At 50.0% G+C, this 19764-nt stretch overlaps 1 long non-coding RNA gene across 1 annotated transcript; it reads right to left on the minus strand.

Moving 5' to 3' along the window:
* Positions 1-2666: 2666 nt before the first annotated feature.
* Positions 2667-5610, minus strand: LOC129209580 (uncharacterized). The gene is made up of 3 exons (XR_008578115.1): positions 5550-5610; positions 4881-5000; positions 2667-2722 (listed from the first exon to the last, which is right to left on the minus strand). It is a non-coding gene; the product is annotated as an uncharacterized LOC129209580 (long non-coding RNA).
* Between the last annotated feature and the right edge of the window lie 14154 nt (positions 5611-19764).

Here is a 19764-nt window from a genome sequence, read left to right on the forward strand (position 1 = left end):
CCTCTCTCCAATGGGTCTAACCCTCTGGCCCAATATGCCACCCTCTGGGTCAGGGACCAAGGTTCCCGCTCGTCATCTACGGTCAAAAATACACCGGGACCCCAATATCCCTGAGCCTCTTCCTCTGAAAGCCTTATTCTGTCTCTGCCTGTCAGGGAGACCCTCCACACATATTCAGTCTCAGTTTCCTTAGCCTGCCTACTATATTTTTTTCCTGTAGTTTTGCCAATTCAGTAACAGTATAAGGTATCTCCTTAGTGGTAACGGCGGGTTCTGCATCTTCGTCATCAATTACGACTTCAGTTTTAATAAGTGGCCGGAGCTTGGGCGTAGGGTCAGGTTCTGTCACCGTCCTCAGCTCCTCCCATGGGTAGTGAGGGGCAACCTTCCTCGCAATGGGGGCTGGCTTCTTTTGATAAGCTAGAAAATCCTGGTTCACTGTCAAGGTCCCCAGGGAGCTGCAACTTCAGCTCTCTTTCCCTCACAAAAGCATCTCACAGGCTTCAAGTTTTCTGTGAGTCTTTTCTCATCCGCTAACACTTTTCCAGCTAGTTGCCATTTCACCTGTTCCATTTCCAATTCTGCCTGTAGTTTTCTAACCAGTTCCTGAAGGGACTCATTTGCCTCCCGCTCACCTTGTGTGACAATGCATTTGTCCTTCTGGGCAGCTATCAACGCAGCTCCCAAGACACCACAAACCACAGCCTTTCCCTTTCCAGGCTTAAACTTGTTTCCTTTTGCCAAGTCTCTTATCTGTTCCGCTACAGTTGTTGGGGACTGCCAGTGTCCGTCTGCCCAGCTATGCCCTTTCGGGGTCGGGCAAGCTTTATAGCTCTTTAACAAATCCAACAGCGGGGAGCAGTCAAGATCAGGCTTATCCCGGGTTGCTGTGACCTACTGTCGGAGATTTCAGCTTCAACCAATTATCAGTTCTCCTTTCTTCAGCAGTCTGGCTGATATCCCCTTTAGGGAACCTCTTTACCGCTTCTCACAGAGAATCCTGTCCATGATGCCAATTTAATGTCCCATCCCACTCAGTGGATGAGGGTGAGGTTAACTTTTTAATTCTCTGCGCAGTAATCAGGAGTAACAAGAATTACTCTAGAGGTTCAAACAAATCACAAATTTACTTAGAACTTAGCAGAACTACAAAAGATAGTGGCTTGGCAAAAGTTATAACAATACTTAGAACTTAGCAGAACTACAAAAGGTAATTGCTTAGCAAAACTTGTGATGATATTACCCTAATGTGCTGAAAATGAAGTTAGAGACAGAGTGATAGACAGGAAAAGAAAGAGAGAGAGAAAGAGAGAGAGAGAGAGAAAAGATATCACCACCCTTGGATCCAGCGATGTTCTCTGCTTGTAGTTGTAGTCCTCAGGTGGGGGGTGCACACCGAAAACTTGTTTCCCCTTTTTATAACCCAAAATGCTCCGCACAGGCAGGGGTCTGTCATCACTGAGCAGGCACAGCATGTGCTCAGGAATGTTCCAGAAATAAGTTGGTGGGTTGTGGGTGTCTTGGGGGTCTCACTGACCCCCACTTCAGGGTTGACTGAGTGATGGCCTTTCACAGGCACGCATGCACAGGACACAGATGGTCTTTTGTCTACGTGTTTCAGGAATAGGGGAAGGGGCTCACAAGACGTTATCCTGCCTCTGCAGGTTCTGTCCTTGGCCGAGACGGATGTCTGCCACATTCCCCCGTTATCAGTTTATCCCTGCTTGGGTCAAGATGGATGTCTGCGACATTCACTTGTTATCAGAGCCTTACACAATGCAATACAACACAAAGCACTACAAAACAAGATGGTCTCAGATGGTAGTCAAAACCAATACAGACTGCAGCAATGCAATACAACACCAGAACAATGGATGTGTGAGAAACCAGGCTTTAAGACCCAAGCCCCTAAGGATGAAACATGCTATGGAATCTCTGTGGAAGATGATCTTCCAAGAGCAGAGCTCTCAGTCTGGCCCAGACCATCTCTGCAAAGGCAACCCTGTGGAAACATCTGTGATGCAAAACACGCTTTAAGCTCTGATCACGAGATAAGCGCTTGATGGGCTTTATTCTGAAGTGGCCAGGCGTTACACACCCTATGGATGCTTGCCGAGGTGTGTGCCAAGTGCAGAGAGCCCGTGGGGCAGAACGTAGAGACTTGCCATAAGGCACCATATACAAGAAAGAGTACAGATAACACAAGTGACAGACACAGACAGAGGCCAGAACGTTCACATCCAGGACCACTATCTGCCCCTAGACTTCAGACAGACTAAGTATCCCTCTCTGCAACCCTGACGTTAAACCCCCCGCTGGCCCCACCCCGCCCACCGCTTTTGCCCCTTGAACTACCTTTCAGAGGGCAGGGTCCAGAATCCATCCTCATCGGGAACACGTCACCTAACCGGGAGGCTCCCCTATCCACCGCATTCCTCTTCATCGCTGGTCACCGACACGTCAGCTGGCGTCGACCTCCGCCGCGATGATGCCCTCCTCGGAAACATCTTCCTCTCTCCTGCCCCTTTACCTCGGCCGCTCAGAGTCAGATTCTTCGGTTTGCCGTGCCCAGGCCTGACCCCCACCTGTTAAACGACCGGGTATGATTTTAGCTATGTCGATAATATGACACCTCAGAAAAATGCTACTTCAGCACGTCAGTCACTCACCTTGCTTAAGTCCATTCTGGTGTGGATATCCTGCTTCGCACATTGATTTGCACCTAGAAAATAAAGTTACTGTCAAAACTGAGATGATGGATGCGCAAGAAGCCTGTCTTCAAGACCTAAGAATGTAAGGATGCAGGGAAGAAGGGCCAGTCCCTGAAAATGGATTGCTGGAGTGCAGAGCTGCTGACGCAGCCTGGAATTATGCTGCAAAAGGGGACTGACTGGAAACTTCCAAGACACAAGACCGATCCATGCTGCAACGTTGCTATGCGAGAAGAGAAGCACCTGAGTGGCACAATGCCAATGAGTATGGGCATTCGAGACCCTAGGGGTGGCACCCAAGAAGTGTGCGGTGCTCCTTGAGCGCAAAGAGGACACTGAGACCCAAGGAAGGTCTAAGACACAGAAGACAAGCTACACAACACAAACACAGGCTGGAACTGCCCTGCCCGGCACACTCTAGCACCATGCTGACAAGTAACCCGCTCCCTTCGACTGCTCAAAGGGGACTACTCCCGGACAGCCCTCTCCCCTACACTAACTTTAAACGCCTCACTCCCCACAGCTCCCAACCTTGTCCCCTCCTCCTCTCAGCCCCTCCCCAGCCCTGGTCCCTCAACTTAGCTTTCAGAGTGCCAGGGATCGGAATCCATCCTCAACAAAAAAAACCCACCCCACACATTGGCTAACTAGCAGGTTCGGCAGGAGGTTCCTCTGTCACCCTTTGGCACACGACTCGTCCCTCTGCATCTGCAAAAACCAGCATTGAACAAATCACCCAGATGCAGAGCAACAGCTTAACAATTCCAAAGGTCTTGTTTCCATTTAGGAATATCACCTAGAGTCCAACAACAGCCTGCCATTAAGAAAAATCAAAACAACATTAAACTCTAAGCATACAAGCCTTAACACCTTTGAGATTCAATCTGTTCAACCAGCACTCCAGCAGCCTCTCCCAGAGAGTTCCCGTCATCCCTTCGGCATCCTCACCTGCTACTGAGGGCTAGTTGCTCTGAGGTGGACTGTAAGGTTTGTAACTGAACACTCTAGGTACAGCAACATGAGCCGTAGGCTCTTATTGTTATTCTTTCCCTGACTAAAAATTGCTATGCCCCTGGCAGAGCCACCTCCAATCCAGGCACGTGTGCAGACTGACACTGCACACAAGACGAATGATTTGACCCAGAGGCACAGAAAGACTCTTGGGCAAGAGGAATCACTCCAAAGCGAAGATGCCTTTAGGTGAGAAGTCCTAGGGGGCCGAGAGGAAGAATCTACAGCTGCCCCAGAAGTCAAGCACCACAGCCCGTGACAAAAAAAGATACATCTGCAACTCTGACAATGAATGCATGAGAAGCCAGGCTCTAGGACCTAAGACCAAGAGGATGCAAGGAAGAAGTAGTCCCAGAAAAGGTCTCCATGAAAACAGACTGCTTGACAGCAGATATGCTAACACATCCTGGATCACTGCTGTGAGAGAACACCTTCCATAGACTTCTGAGACTCCAGACATGCAAGACAGATCTGTGCATTGAGCATCTAACACAAGAAAGGAAGCACTCAGCTGGCATTATGCTGATGCATTGAGGCGCATGAGACCCTCAGCATGGCTACCAATGTGCCCGCCTAGCACAAAAAAAACAACAGGAACATCAAGACCTGAGTAAGATGTGGTATAGTACAGAGAAAACAAGTGACAAACTACCTCCTTACCTACAAAGCCCATTAGGGAACTACAGAAGTAGTCAGCCTATGGAAAAAACACAGTAATTGTGACATGGTGACTCAAAGATCTTTTAGATCACCTTAAGACTACAGAAACTGGTGCTAAAAACACAACAGATCAACAAGAATAACAGAACGTAACTGCCGCAACTGATACTAGAGCAAACTTCATTGCACGCTTAAGGACAAAGGTAAAATTGGAATACAGAAAAAGCTCACGGGCCTGGGACTGCGATAAAAGAAAGATCCCTGGCTGGAGATTGTTAGGAGCACAAATAATACATATCCTCTCCTCCAAGAAACTCCAGGGAAGACAGTGACACAAACCTGTGCTGCAAATAAGTGCCTAGCCGATGTCTCTAACAATGACTGTGACATCTAGATGGACAGCAAAGCTATGAATACAAAATTAAGTCAGGAATGAAGAAAGTAAAAGGCACAGAGAAGCAGAGACCTCAGAGTTCACGAGGGTATATTTTAACGTACCTCATGCTTTACGAGACGAGACTCTTCTGACGTTCAGGCCTGCACACTGTGATGCAGAGGGCCAGGTGGTTTACACTGCCTCTCTCATGACTGTTGTACCTCCCATCAGCTATGGAGAAACTGAAACGGAACAGACCGCATCAACAACCCAATCCAACTGCAAAACAAACCTGAGAACGGCTGATGAACCCTCCTCCCTTTCCCAGCCATCCCGCAGTCCCAAAACTTTAGAAACTCCTCTTCTCCTGAACTCTCAGGGAAGGAATCCCACTCCTTCCTGACAGCTCCTTCCCTGTATTTGCACCCCTGAACCCCCTGAGTCAGCCGCTCTTCTGAGCTGTGCCCTGCATTCTGCAGGCAACTCCCATCTTCCCTGCAAACTCTGGGCTCTGCTACAGGCCCACAAAATAAGCAAAGTCCTGACACTTATGATCTATGAAGAGCCTGCCGGAAGCTGCAAAGCTTCCAGTAACAACACGGTACTCCATGGCTGATTGGCAAAAGCAATGAGCTGTCCTGTACCCCGAAAGATGCTATGCCTTACATCCTTACTGCTTTCTTGAGAAATGCTAAAACTCCATGCACAGATGCATACAAGATGCTCACCCTGACCTCTAATAAATAATCTCACCATCAGGCCTATTAAGGGAGGTAATACCAGCAGCTTACACAGTATACAGAAAAACTGGTGAAAAAACAAGGTTCCATCTTCAATAAAGTCAGGAACTCCAGTCAAACACAATGCACCTAGAAGAATAAATAAAAAAAAAGCATACTATTAAATCATCTTGCAAACACCTGAACACTCAATACAAAATTATTGACCTGGGCGGAAAAAAAACCCAAACCCCAAAGAAACCACCAAACAAAAAACTCACACACAATACAACCCAACAAAAAAAAAAAGCTGCATACAAGTGTACTTTCCTCACTGTATGCTGGTTAATCTTGATTAGTCCTGAAGCTCTTACTTCAGACACCTCTGCTTCCATAAATGTCAAAACACATTTGCCCAGAGAGCTGAGCCAGCTCAAAAGCTGCCATTGACTGACGGAACAGCAGAGCACTGACACCAGAAGCGCACAGCAGCAGAATGAGCTCCCTGGTGAGGGGCCGCATCATATACCCGGGCCCTGTCCACCACCCATCCCACGATCCCCTGGGAAAGGAGCTGGGCCAACCGCCGGAAGGCAGAAAGGTGGCCAGAGGAGCTGTAAAGAAAATAAAATGTTACTGGTAGCCATTGTTCTTAGGGGAAAAGGTGGCATTATATGTTTTGTTTGAATCATTTTGGTACGGTTTCTTCTGTTGTGTTCTACCTGTGATATCATTTGGAAAGCGTGCAACTCATCTAAAGATATCATTGTCTTCATTTGTGGGCTGGTAATGGACTTTTTGGTATCAAATGACTGATGCCTCAACAGACCTTTCTGATAGCAAACCAGTTCCCAATCAGCAAGCTTATGTACTTTTTTAGATCAGGTAATAACAAAAACCAAATGTGTTCAGGATATATTTACTTTACAGTCATTACATTTTTCTTCTTGTCAAGTATTTTTCCTTCTATGCTAGGAAAAGATTACTATTTGTATAATTCAGTTCTGTCAAACCTGAAATTCTCCATGTCATTTATTATGCATTTCATTGCTTGGCCTTAAAACTGCTGCACCTGTGTACATTGCTATATATCTGTTCTCTGTATCTGGCTATATTAAGAAAGAGGAGAAATTGAGGCCACAGATGGTGTAAGGATGAGTTATTGCTCTGAAAAGGACAGTGATTGTAGGAAGACCTACATATTCAGTTCTAATATTCAGTTTGTAGTTTTGGTTAATGTCCTGGGTTCAGCTAGGATAGAGTTAATTTTCACCAGAAGCTGGGATTGGCCTCAGCCAGGACAGGTGACCCAAACTAGCCAAAGGGGGTATTCCATACCATATGATGTCATGCTCAGCATAAAAGGGACCTAGTCGGGGAGGGGCGGGGCAGCTCCAGGACACGTGGCTCGGGGACAGTCCGGCTTTGGCACTATCAGTATTCATAACAAATTGCCTGCACGTCAGGCTGTGTCGCAACCTGTCTTAGCTTAGGGTCTAAGCAAGCCTTTTCTTTCATCCACAATTAGAAATTCTTCTGCAGCCGAGTTTACTTCAAATGCATCTACGATGTCAGTTGCTACTAACGTTTCCAAACAGGAAGTTCCTGATGAAATTTTTGTTGAGACACCAGTGAATGGAAATCCTAAATTCACCTCTGATAATGCAGTCCCTCATGCTACAGAATCTTCAGGAAAACCTGAGGAGCTGAAGGACTTGTTTGAAAGGAATTACAACATAATACCTTGTAATGTACTTTTGATTGGAAAGGTAGCTCATACATTGCAGAATTCCCATTCTTCCTGTCAGAATGCTGAAGAAGAAAGATCACAGTGTGAGCTGCCAAAAAATGATTCACTAAATGGTGCGATTAGTTTAGATAATGAATCTAAAGAAAATGGACTGAAACGTGATGATTCCGCTTGCCAAGTCCAACCTGTTAAACCTTCTGATATTTTTCTTTTCTACAACAAATGAACTTCTTGAAACAGTAAGCTATGTTTGTTCCATCTAGAATTTCTCACCTATGATGTATTCGGTATTCAGGAGCATTATAATGTGAAATACCAAGAAAACACACACCGCAAATTTCATCGTAACAGTTTGTGCTATTATCCCATGATAACTTGCAGAGCTGAGCTGACATATGAGCACATGTCAACTTAAGAGAAGTTCAGCTGAGATAATACATCATAAGCTTCATAAAGTATATTGGGGGGGGGGTGAGCGGGGTGATGTGTAAAATGAGGATAGAGCATAGAACTCAAAATGATCCTGTTTAACACCTAATGCAGAAATTTTGCAAACAGTAGTTTTCTACTAAAGATGGTATTTTGTCTGTCTGTTAACTTCTGTGCTTTAACTGTAGATGCCTATAGCTTTGATGCCAGTTCCTGAAAAAATAATCTTAGAATCTCTCACATACAGCCAGCTGAACAGCTTGACAGAGGACATAAGCTAAAATGAGTATACTCCGAGTAAAACAAGATTTCATACAAGTTTATCATTGTTTTACCTGCTGCCATGAATGAAAGGTGTTTGACACAGTTCTGATTTAGTCAATTCAGAATTTCTTAATAGCATGAGGCAGTGCTTAATGACTGACTGATTTTAAAGATTTACAAGTAATTCAGGAATATATATTATGATAAAACCAGCAACTTAATTACAGATTTGAAGATGACAAGATTCACACTAACTTACTATAAGGTATCTAAATCAAAGTGTGTAGATAGGTAGATAGATGAACATAAAACCTAAGACAAACAGATATTTGGGCCCAGTGATATATGCCACCCACACTCGTAAAGGCAAATGTATGTATTTAGACATGTATATAAGCAGAGAGGTGGATGAAGGAAGCTAGCTTATAGTTAGGATTTCCCTCTTCGAGTTTAGAGTAAATACTCACAATGCATCAGCATTCCTCAGCAGGTGACAGCTGGGACTCGAGAAGGCTGGAAGCTAGCTTATAGTTAAAATTTCCCTCTTTGAGAAATTAGACTAAATACAACGTATTGGCATTCCTGAACAGGCCATAGTTGAGACTCAAGAACACTGGCTCTGCCCTGGCAGATGATTCGCACAAAGTTTGCGCCTGAGAGGTGTCTCAGCTTAGGTGGGATACTGGTCACAGTGTGCTGCGATCGAGGAGAGCTCCAAAGGGTCTCACTTAGAAGCGCTATTTACAGGGTCTGAGAAAATTGACTTTTGTCAGGTACTTTTCACCTCGGCCCTGCTCAGATGACGACATATTCTGGTACCTTCCACCAGTTGCACAGACTCAGAACTTTTCTGATACCCCCCCTTTTGGGCCACAGCTCAGGCACAGGTACACAGGTTGTCAGGATTGTCACTACTGTTCCCAAGTAATGAGGGAACAAGCATGTTACAGTTCGAGCACAGATTTACCAGATTGTTACCGTTACCAAGGACGCAAGAACCGGGCACATTAAGGGGGTGCCTTAACGCTCTGGTCTGCTGCTCAGGTATGCGGCCTAGAAAAGGCGGGGAGAGATTGCGCCAAGTACCAAGCAGCTCAAGGGAGCGGGGGTTGCACCACCACACCTGCCTACTAATACTATTTAATAGAAAGATTTCAATCAGTACAGAGAATTCCACACTGTACATCAAGTGTTGCACCGAGCGTATATTATTCTGATATTAAATACTGGCAGATGCCTCTTGGAAAACTTTCAACTTTTCAGAGAACATTTTTTGCATTTTTTTCCATTGTCTGGAATACTTTTTCTATTCCTCTTCCCCTTTTTTCCACCCTAGGATAAGCGAATGTAAATTCCCACCTTCTGCTCTGCCATTTGGCAGAGAGGGAAATCCATGTGTTTACTTTTTTGTAGTTGGGAGGAGAGCAAATATAGTGGGTTTGGCTATCGATGTCATTTAGAGCAGCAAGTGGAGGGAGACAGATGTGTTGGGTATGCTTTTTTTAATGCAATACTTGCAGAAGCAAGAGGAAAAAAAAAATCCCTCTTCTCTGGGAGCTGAGGAAGTTGGAAACAATAGGTTTCTAAAGGGAATGTCTTTCAGAGTTTTCCAGTAGCCACCAAGTTTTTTACTAAAGGGAATTTTACTCCTAACATTCATCTTTTAGATGGACTTTCTCAAGTGAAAAACGTGGGTTTATTTTGTGCAGTGCCCCTGGACCTCAGAAATCTTCTGAGAATGATGCTCTAATGGAAACTGTAGTGATGGAAGCACAGTTTGCCTGTGAAGAATTGAGGAAGGTTCCTTCCAACTTTAGCTGTGAGGCTGGGAAACTTTTTACTCAGTCGGATTCTGAAACTACTCCTACCAAAGAAGCAGCTGCTGAAAGTATTATAACAAAAGCCGATAATACGCATCCCAATATCATTGGTCAGCGCAAGGTCAGGAAAAATCCTTGGACACTGAAGGTTAATTCCTTGGGCAGTGTGAGTCTGAAGACAGTACAGATAAAGACAAACCAAGAAGATCAAAAGAACCTGAACTGATTTCAAAAGAAATTACTTTGTACATCAAAGGATCTCCTGAGAGCAAAGAGAAATTAGGACAAGCTTCCTCTATAAAGTCTGCCATTGAATGTATTTTTAAAAAACTTGCATCTCTAGATGTTACAGATGAATGCCAAGATACAAAGGACATTTCTAACACCTATGTAGAGGTACCACCTATTAATGACTCTTCTGTTACGAAGCTGGATAAAGTTTTGGAGAGCGCATTTGCTAGAGAAAATGAGGGACTGAGTTTTGGGGGGTTAGGGGGGCGTCCGGGGGTGTCTCAGAGAGAGACTATTTCCCAGCCCAATTGAGGCACCCCAAATGTGCCTTTACACGGGATTCTTATACGTTTCAATTGTTCAGGTACAAGGCGACTTGACTAATGCACCCACACTACCAATTACCAATCATAGTCCCCAACATGGCCAATGTCCCTGACGTTTCTGACAGCACCACCTTCTGCAACTCCAACTTCTTGGAGTACAAGGCAGAAGGCAATTGTCCCAAGGACCGAGTGGCAGCAGCGATGCTGGGGGACACCAATCCCTGCTGGCAGGGGGTGGCAACACCTCCCTTGCTGGACCCCAAGAGGAAGTAGGCAAGGGTAGAGGCGGTCCTCCTCACCTAGCTGCCAGAGATTCCTGGGGAGCCTTCTCAGGAGACACTCCTATGGAGACTTCAAAGGAGAGCCCTAGAGAGAGCCCGCTGAAGGGTTGCCCAGAGGGCAAGTCTCAGAAGGGTCCCCCAGGGAGTCCTCCAGAGAGTCCCTGGAAGGATTTCCTGAAAGGTCCTCCGGAGAGTCCCCTGCTGAGCCCTCCAGATCCCACTGCTGAGTCCTCTGGCCAGCCCCCTCACTGCCCCCCAGTGTCATCTGCCCTGCCTGGCCCAACTGGTAGAGGAGGCTCTGTGGAAGCAGCCCCAGGTGGTTTTGACCTGCTTGCCGCTGCCACCAGGCGTTGCCTTATGGCGAGTGGTGCCCAGATCAGGCAAGGCAGGCGGCAAGCGGGCCAAGTGCCCCACGCCAGCTTGCACCCCCAGGGCTCAAGAGACCTCCCGGTGGGACAGCTTGCCACCCAAGAAGAAGATAGTGGTGTGCTGGGGGGCAAAACACTCAAAAACCCTGGGGGAGGGGAAGCTAGAAAGGCACGGCAGCAGGTGGAAGTGGACAGCAGGCGGGCAGCAGCAGGCAACATGCAGGCGGCAGCAAGCGCAGGGTATCTGAGGACACCAATGTGCCCACCTTGGTGCTCGAGCACCCCAGATGCCCTGGGGATGCTGGGCGGGGGCAAAGCACCTCGCGCCCACTGCCCGCCTGCCAACCCCACCCCCTGCTGATTGAGAAGGCATGGAGCATGGATCCCCACAACATGCAACCCCAGGACAGGCTGCTGCACAAAAAAGTCCTGGCCAAAATGCTGTGGGGCCTGGCGATGCCCCACACCGACCTGAGGGCGCGCTTGTTGAATGCCATCAAGAGTTTCCACCCACTGGCCCAAAGAGGGAAGGCGGTGGGCCTGGTATGCAAACCACCTGACCTGCACCCCAGGGTCCCCAATCCCCTACCAGGGGCCCTGAGACCAAGTGCAAGGCTGGCTGCCTCCAAGCCCCCGGCTGATGGCAGGGAGACAGCACCGGCATCGAGCAACAAGGCACACACCGACACTGCTGCCAAACCCAAGCAGCTGAGTTGGCTGTGCCTGTCACCCATGGGGTGCCAAACCCCACAGGACAGGCTGCCACAGCAGCTGTTCATGCTGCCGCAGCTGCCACACCCTCCCACTGCCTCTGGGCTATCGCCTAGGCCCTGGGTGGGTGGGGGGGATCATGGCTGTGCCCACCCTGCTGGACGAGCAGGAGTAGTCAGTGCCATCACACCTGAGCAGCAGCCTGAGTGGGAGCACATGAAGAAGCTAGCACAGGAGGAGCGGCAGCGGGTGGCCCTGCAGATGTCACTGGACCAGCTACAGCTTTTTGTGCAGAGGGAGAATGACATGGAGATAGCCAACAAGCACAGCTACCCATAACCCGCCGCTCCAGCACCGTCCCTCATAGCACCTACGTGCAGAGGACATCTGCAGGCAGTGCTCCAACCCCGGCCCTCTCCCAGATCCCTCTTCCTTGCTTCATTCATTAAAAGAGTTGGGTCTTTGCTTTGCAGCCCCTCTCTGCCTGTAGTCATTTGTGCAGTGGGGGGGTGGGGGGGCAGGGCGTTAACACAGCCCCTGCCCACCCTGTGATTGGCTAGGCTGGGCTGGGGATGGACACTGAGAGCAATGGGCAGGTGGGCCATCACTCTGCATTGCGGGCGCCCATGGGTGAAACCCCGCTGATGAGCATCAACGCCAGGAGGATGGAGGCCTCCATCACTGCCCCAGTGCCGGAATCACTGCACCGGTACCAGTGTCATCGCTGACCCAGCACCAGCATCACTGCTGGTGAGCTGGGTCTGTCCCTGGGAAGGAGCCGCGGCCACCCTGGGGGCCAGGCAGGGACTGGCTGAGGGCAGAAAACTGAGCTCACGCCAGGGCAGCGGGCGGGCATCACTGGACGGCACCTGCATGCCAACACCCCGGAGCTGGCACTACACTGGCTGCCCAGCTTGCTCCACCCCCTCTTCGGCCTCATCTGGCACTGCCTGGACCTCATCTGGCAAAACCCCCAGCCCACAGGTGAGCCCCAAGTTGATGGCACAAAAAATTCACAACTGGCCCATGCCAGCCAAGGGGAGAGGCAAGGTCGCAAAGTATAGAATTACAGGGGCAAATATTTTTCCATGCACATGCAGTGTCCGAGCCAATTGGTGCACCCCAAATGTGTCATTACATAAGGCTCTTATATTCTTCAATCATTCAGGTACAAGGCGACTAAGGACTAGAACCCACACTACCGATTACTAATCAGAGTCAAACTGCAAAGCAACTCTAGTTTTGCAGCATTCTTGCTGATTGTCTATTGAGCCAGATGTCCCTGGAGTCAGTCCTCCCTGAAGTATTGATCTACGATGCTGGATGATGCTGGGAGGGTTTCAAAGATGTGTCAGAGGGGCTAGGATGCTGGTGTTATCTTGGTTGACACGGGGTATTCTTTATCCTTCATGGACAGCTCTAAGCTTCCCAGAAGCAAAGTCCTTCTTTCTAGGGCTGGGCTGTCCTTTAGTTTCTTTTACTTCAGCATAAACAATACCAAAGTGTCCTGGTTTTGGCTAGGATAGAGTTAATTTTCACAAGGAGCCAGGACAGGTGAGCCAGGCTGGCCAGGGGGGCTATTCCATACCATGTGACGTCATGCTCACCATAAAAGGGGGCTAGTCACAGAGGGGCGGATTCAGCGTGGCTCCGGGATGGGCTGAGCATCCGGTCGGTCATCCATCGGTAAATTGCTTTCTGTTATCACCCATTGTGAATATCTGTTATCAGTACTGTTGTTGATTGTTTCCCTCTCCCTTTGCTGTCCCAGTAAACTGTCCTTACCCCAACCCACAAGGCTTTGCCTTTCTTTTTCCATTCTCCTCCCCACCCCACCAGGGGAGGAGTAAGCGAGCAGCTGCGTGGTGCTCAGCTGCTGGCTGGGGCTAAACCACATCACAAAGTCTCCAGGAAAACTCTACTACCTCATCGCATTACAGTGTATCATGTGAACTCATTGTGTGTGTGTGTATATATATATATACAAACAAAGCTCATACACTTTCATAATATAAAGACTGGTTGATTAAATAGTTAGGGAAAGGAGTTTTCATCACATGCCTTACAGGTCCCACCAGCCAGGGCCCCAAAAAGCCAGTGATGGGGTGATGGAGCATCAGCAAAGATGCCATCCGGGGAGGATTGGTCTCTTTTAGTGATTAGATTTGTTGCTGCAAATCAGAAGTCCCCCTGCAGCACTCAGGGCATTTCAGCGTTCCCAGCAGAGCCATCCCACAGCATTTCATCTCGCTGCCTGCTAGGGGGTTTCTCTGCTGGGGACAGCTCCCTCTTACCTGCCCTCCAGCAACCAGACCCAATTTGAAGCTCAGGACATGTATGGCGCTGAAACACCCTGCTCCCAGCACCTCTGGGGCACCTATCCTGCTGTGCGGTGCTCTAAGTATGCTCTGTTCTTCTTAGGCTTCCCCAGGAGCGGGTGAAGAAGACACTGGCTACTATGGCCCCACTGGAAGCGGAGCTGCCTGTACAAGCCCAGCACATCCTCCAGCAGGTGAGCCAGGGGAGGATTAGCTCTCGGTGGGAGGGACGACCAAATTCCCCACAGCCAGAAAGAAATAAAAGGGAAAGGGGATCTGCAAGAGGGGAAGGGGCACCTGAAGCATCCAGCCCTTGTTTCCAAGCCCGACGTTAGCCCAGAGCTGGCTGGAGCCCTCCATCTGCCCTCCATGCTGCCTCCCTTCTTCCCAGGAGACCAGCTGCTTCACGAGGAAGAAGCTGCAGCACTTTGCACAGGACCTGCACTGGCTCAGGCACATCAGTACAAACTGGGGAGGGCCAGGGCTGACGGCAACCCCCCGCCACCAGGAACAGCCACTGCAAGGCTCCCCAAGCCCCTCCAGACCCTGACGGCTACCTCTCCTCACACAGCCCAGCGGCGACCTGCATCCTCTCTCCTTGCAGAACACCACCTGCTTTGGCCAGGAATGCTGCTCCTTCTTCCTCATCCCCAACATCACCTTTGCCCTCAGGCTCACCAACCTCTTCTGCCCCATCCATAATTAGCTCATGTCAGCGGCGGGTACAGGCCAGGTGGGCTGCCCATGGACGGAAAGATGTAGGCTCCTCCTCGACCCCACAATATTTTATCCTTTTCCCTCCACCACTCTGCAGGCTCAGAGGAGACCTGTCCTTTCCATATCTCCTGCGTCACAGCGCTCAAGCTCCAGGCCAGAGGTCTGCTAGCTGCGGTGGCATGCCCTGCACCCCAGGAGCTCCTGTCAAGCTCGTGCACAAACCTTGCAGGGCTCCAGGTCCCTCCAACATCTCTTCTTCAGCCTCCTTCAGGCTCTGAGCATCTGTTGAGGACGCTCCCAGAGCCTGGCTGAGCCACAGCACAGGGGAAGGCTCCCCGCAGCTCTCACTAACTGTTGACATACCCCTTGCACTGGCAGTCCCTGCAGGGAAGGATGCTCGCTAGCAGCCTTGTGACGCTTCCCTGCCCCCAGGATGGACCCCCAGCACAGCCCCACCAGCGCTCCCCAGGAAGTGGCACGTGAACGTCATAGGCCTTCGCTTCTCCAACAGCAAGGCCAAGGCTGACCTCCGGCCCATAGTAGCGAGTTCTGGATGGCAGGTCCACCATCAGGCCCAGTTCTTCCTTCTGCTCTTGGATTTTCTTCATGAAGTCATGAGGTGAACAGCTCTCCTCTGGATGAAGGTTCTGATTGCAGCTCTGAGAGGAAAGAGTGTGAAGCAGCAGGCATTAAATGTAGGCATGCTGCAATGGGGCAATGGAGGGAGGAGGTCCATGCTGCAGAACCTCCCAAAGATCATCCCTTCAAAGAGAAAGACACAGGCAACCAGCAAAGACAGATGCAGACTGACACACGAGTTACAGTGAGCCAAACCAGAATGCACTCAGGCCCTCACTGCTTTTGGACTGTTCAGCTGAGGGTTTCCAGGACTGACCAACAGCTTGACAGTTGGGGCAAAGCACTGCAGCATGACAAACACACCCAGAAACTGCAGTTCTCCTTTGGCCAAGGTTATAGCACAGGCCTTCAGCTCAAATGGAGGTGAACAAACAGCACTGCCCCCTTCCCAGCCTGGGGAACCTCGCCCACCCTGCTCCCCCACCTCAGGCTGGTACCAGCATCCCCAGGCACAGCAGCACCACCTCATGCTGCTACCATTGCCCCCAGTACCTGCACCCCCCACCCCACTACAAGCAACCCTCACAAGTACCTCTCAGGCACCCCCACAAAGGGACACCCCAGGGGCTCTCTTATGAAAATCTCATTCCCTGACTATTGCACCTATTCGTCTTGAGAGTAGGAAATTGGATCAAGTTCCTTAAGAGACACATACATCTAGTTACATTGTACATCCTTAATTCCTGCTTTCCGAAGGCATGGCTGACCAGCACCCCTATGCTCCAGGACTGCGGTACTCAGCATGCTGTGGGGCGCCTCTTTCCTGCTGCCTCACCCTGCAGGAACACTGTCCCCTGGCCCAGCTCTGCCCCCTCACAGTCCCCATGGCTGCTTCCCTGGGGCTGCCCCTGCCCCACTCCTGGAGCCCAGGGTGAGCAGGGACAAGGAGGAAGAGATAGGGACAGAACAGCAGAGAGAGGTGGGACAGGGTGGTGGAGTGGCAGGGGAGGGAAAGGAACAGGACAGAGGGATGGTGGGAACAAGGAGAGATTTGCAGGGAATGGAGAAGGGAAACCTCTGGTGAGGAACGGGCGGAGGGACAGGGAGAAGGGGATGGAGGGGAAGAGGGCAGAGTGAGGCCAGGAACATGATGATGATCAGCAGGACACAGGGACACAGAAAGCAGAGGAGAGCAGGAGGAAGGACAGAGGGACAGACCGACACAGGCGGGGTGAGAGACAGAGGCAAAAGGATGAGAGGAAAAAGGAAGGGGAGAGGGAAAGGGAGAGGCAGGGACAGAGAGCAGGACACAGGAACGAGAACCAAAAGCACTCAGGCCCAGGGCTGGTGAATTGGGGTATGTGGGTGATGATGGCTCCAGGTCCCTCCCCCCAGGCCCATCCACACTGGGAGATACCTGCTCTTGCTCCTGCAGCACCCCTGGTTCTGGCCCTGGCTGTGGCTGTGGCCCTGGCTCTGGTCTTGGTCCTGGCCCTGGTCCTGGCCCATCTCTCACCCATTTCTCCTCAGGCTGCTTGGTCTCTGCCCCCTCCAGCCCCACCCCAGCTGGCTGTGACTGACAGGCCTCCTCCAACTCTGCTGATTGGCTCAGCTGTGGCCAATGGGGTGGCTGGTACTGGGCGGGCAGAGGCAGCCCTGGCCTTTCCTCAGGGAGGTGCCGTGTGCCCCTTGCTCCTGTGTACCACAGCTGTTCCTCCACCAGCCGGGACACTGGGCCTGCAGAGGGATGGCCTTTGAGAAGGGCCATTTCACCTGGAGCTGTTCTCTCAGCAGAGCAAGGTGTGTGCACAGCTCTGCCATCCCTAAGTGCTCTCATAAGGTCTGGGCCTTCTCAGGGAGGGGGAGGGCAGGGAAGGGCAGGGCAGGGCAGGGAAGGGGAGAGGAGGACGGAAGGGGAAGGGAGGACGAAGGGGAAGGGACAGGACAGGACAGGAGGGGAGCTTCCCTGGATTTGCTCTGGATCCGCAATCCTGCCAAAAGTGCAGGTCTGCGTGTGCTGTCAGCCACAGCCCTGGGCAGGTGGAGCTGCATGATGGGAGCAGCTCGCATCAGCCAGGCCAGCACCTGGCAGGAGACGGGACCCCGCTCCCGGTCACACCGCCTGTGCTGAGCCCAGCACCCAGGGCCTTCCTCAGGCCTCGCCTTCCCCCAGGTGATGAGGAGGAGAGATGCCCTGTCCTGGCATGGACCAGGGCATCCTCTTGTGGCCAGAAGGAAGAACAGAGCCCTCATCACTCATCCCGTGGGGGTTTACCAGTGTCCTTTGCTTCTGTCCCTGGGGCTCCCCAGTGCTGGCAGGCTCCACAAGGCTTCAGGACCAAGCAAATGCCAGGGTGCCAGGGGCTCCTGGGTCTTAGTGGAGCTGTGGGTATCTCCAAAGCCAAGGTGCAGCTTTGCTTCTGCAAATGCAGTTGTTTGCTGCCCCCTTAGTGGTCAAAAGCGTTTCTCTTCATAGCACATAGACTGGACAGAAGCCACTTCCCTGTTAGCCTGGGAGGACTTCAGGGAAATGAAGAAGTCACAGCATACACATGGGTATGAGGAAAGTGAAAAGGAGCCATGTCAGGCTTTTGCTGCTGTTTCAGATCTGAACTCTGATATATGTGTGCATCCCAGCACCAAAGTCAGGGTTGTTTCCCTCCAAGCTGCACAGCTTTTTGCTGGGGAAAGTGAGTTAGGCTGAGCTGGCCTTCAGAATAGCTTGGTTCATTTTTTTTTTTAAATTGTGTGCCTATTCTTTCCCTTTTTTCCACCACTCCCTTTCTCCCTTTCTCCCTTTCTCCCTTTCTCCCTTTCTCCCTTTCTCCCTTTCTCCCTTTCTCCCTTTCTCCCTTTCTCCCTTTCTCCCTTTCTCCCTTTCTCCCTTTCTCCCTTTCTCCCTTTCTTTCTCCACCTGCCTCCCCCCCCACCCTGCCAGTTCCATCCTCTTTCAAAGGTAATTATGATCTGACTTTCTGGACAGACCATCCAGAAAGTAGCCATAGGATATAAGTGTAGGCTGGTGTAGACCTCCAGAGCTGTAGGCTGAGCTTTCCTACCTTTGAAGGCTAGATAGATATGGGCTATGGGTAGAGTTACTGTTTACCAGTTATTATTTCTTTTGGGGTCCTGTGACAGTGATGGTAAAGTCATCAGCCTGCAGCAGTTAAAACTACTGCTGAAAGAGTTTTAATGGCGGATGCTCTTCTGTGTGTTCATTTTCAATAGTCATTTCATTGAGCTAGAATTATTTCTATGCGATTAGGTGATGGGGATCTTCTTGCATTGGTCTTCTGTTTCTGGAGCGCATCCTGACAGCCTTTGTCATCCAGAGCTTTCCTGTCTGTTCCCAAGAGGAGTGATAGCCACAACATGGAACGACTCCTGTGAGTAACAGCTTCACCAGTAGGCTTGGATTTAGTGAATCCTCATGGACGAACGGATGTAGCATGCACTCCATCCAATAACTGTGATGTGCTGACACTCTAGAGTGAATTTGGAGGTGTTTCCTCCTCCTCCTATTCCTCTTTCCTGTTCTTCCTACTTTTCCTCCTCTGGTTCTTCATCCTCCTCCTCCTCCTGTTCTTCCTCCTCCTCCTACTCCTGTTCTTCCTCATGCTCTTCCTCCTCCTCTCCTCCCTCCTCCTTTTTCTCCTCCTCCTGCTGCAGTTTGTCCTCTGCCTCCTGTTCTTCCATCTCCTGTTCTTCCTCTTCCTCCTCCTGTTCTTGTTCCTCCTCAACCTCCTCCTCCTTTCCTTTCTCCTCCTTTATTTCTTCCTCCTTGTTTTTTTCTTTATTCTCCTCCTCCTTATCCTGTTCTTCTTCCACCTCCTCTTCTTTCCTCTCTTCCTCATATTCTTCATCCTCCTGTTCTTCCAGTTCTTCCTCTTCTTCCTCCTCTTCCTGTTCTTCCTCCTCCCCCTTCTTCTTCTCTTTCTCTTTGCCTTGTTTGTCCTCCTGCTCTTCTTCCTCCTCCTGTTTCTCCCCCTATTCATTCTCTTCCTCCATTTCTTTCTCATCTTCCTCCTGTTCTTGTTCCTCCTTTTCTTGTCCTTCCTTCTTTTCCTTTTTATGTTCCTCCTTGTACTCCTCCTCTTCCTGCCCTTGTTCTTCCTGATCGTCTTGTTCTTTCTCATGTTCTTCATACTGTTCTTCCTACGGTTCTTCCTCCTCCTCCTGTTCTTTGTCCTCCTTTTTGTCTTCATCCAGTTGCTCGTCCACCTGTTCTTCCTCCTCCTCCTCCTCATACACCTCTGCATGTTCATCCTCCTCCTGTTCTTCTTGTTCTTCACAGTCCTCCTTATACCCCTCCTTCTCCTCCTCCTATTTCCTTCATTTTTTTGTCCTATTCTTCCTGTTACTCAGTTATTCTGTTTACCCTCCTGTTCTTTATCCTCATCCTCCTGTTCCTTCTGTTCTTTTTCCACCTTCTCCTCTTCTACTTCCTCCTCTTCCTTCTGCTTCCTTCTCCTCCCCCTCCTGTTCTTCACCCC

This window comes from Grus americana, chromosome 8 (genome assembly GCF_028858705.1).
Source record: "Grus americana isolate bGruAme1 chromosome 8, bGruAme1.mat, whole genome shotgun sequence".
Lineage (NCBI taxonomy): Eukaryota > Metazoa > Chordata > Aves > Gruiformes > Gruidae > Grus > Grus americana.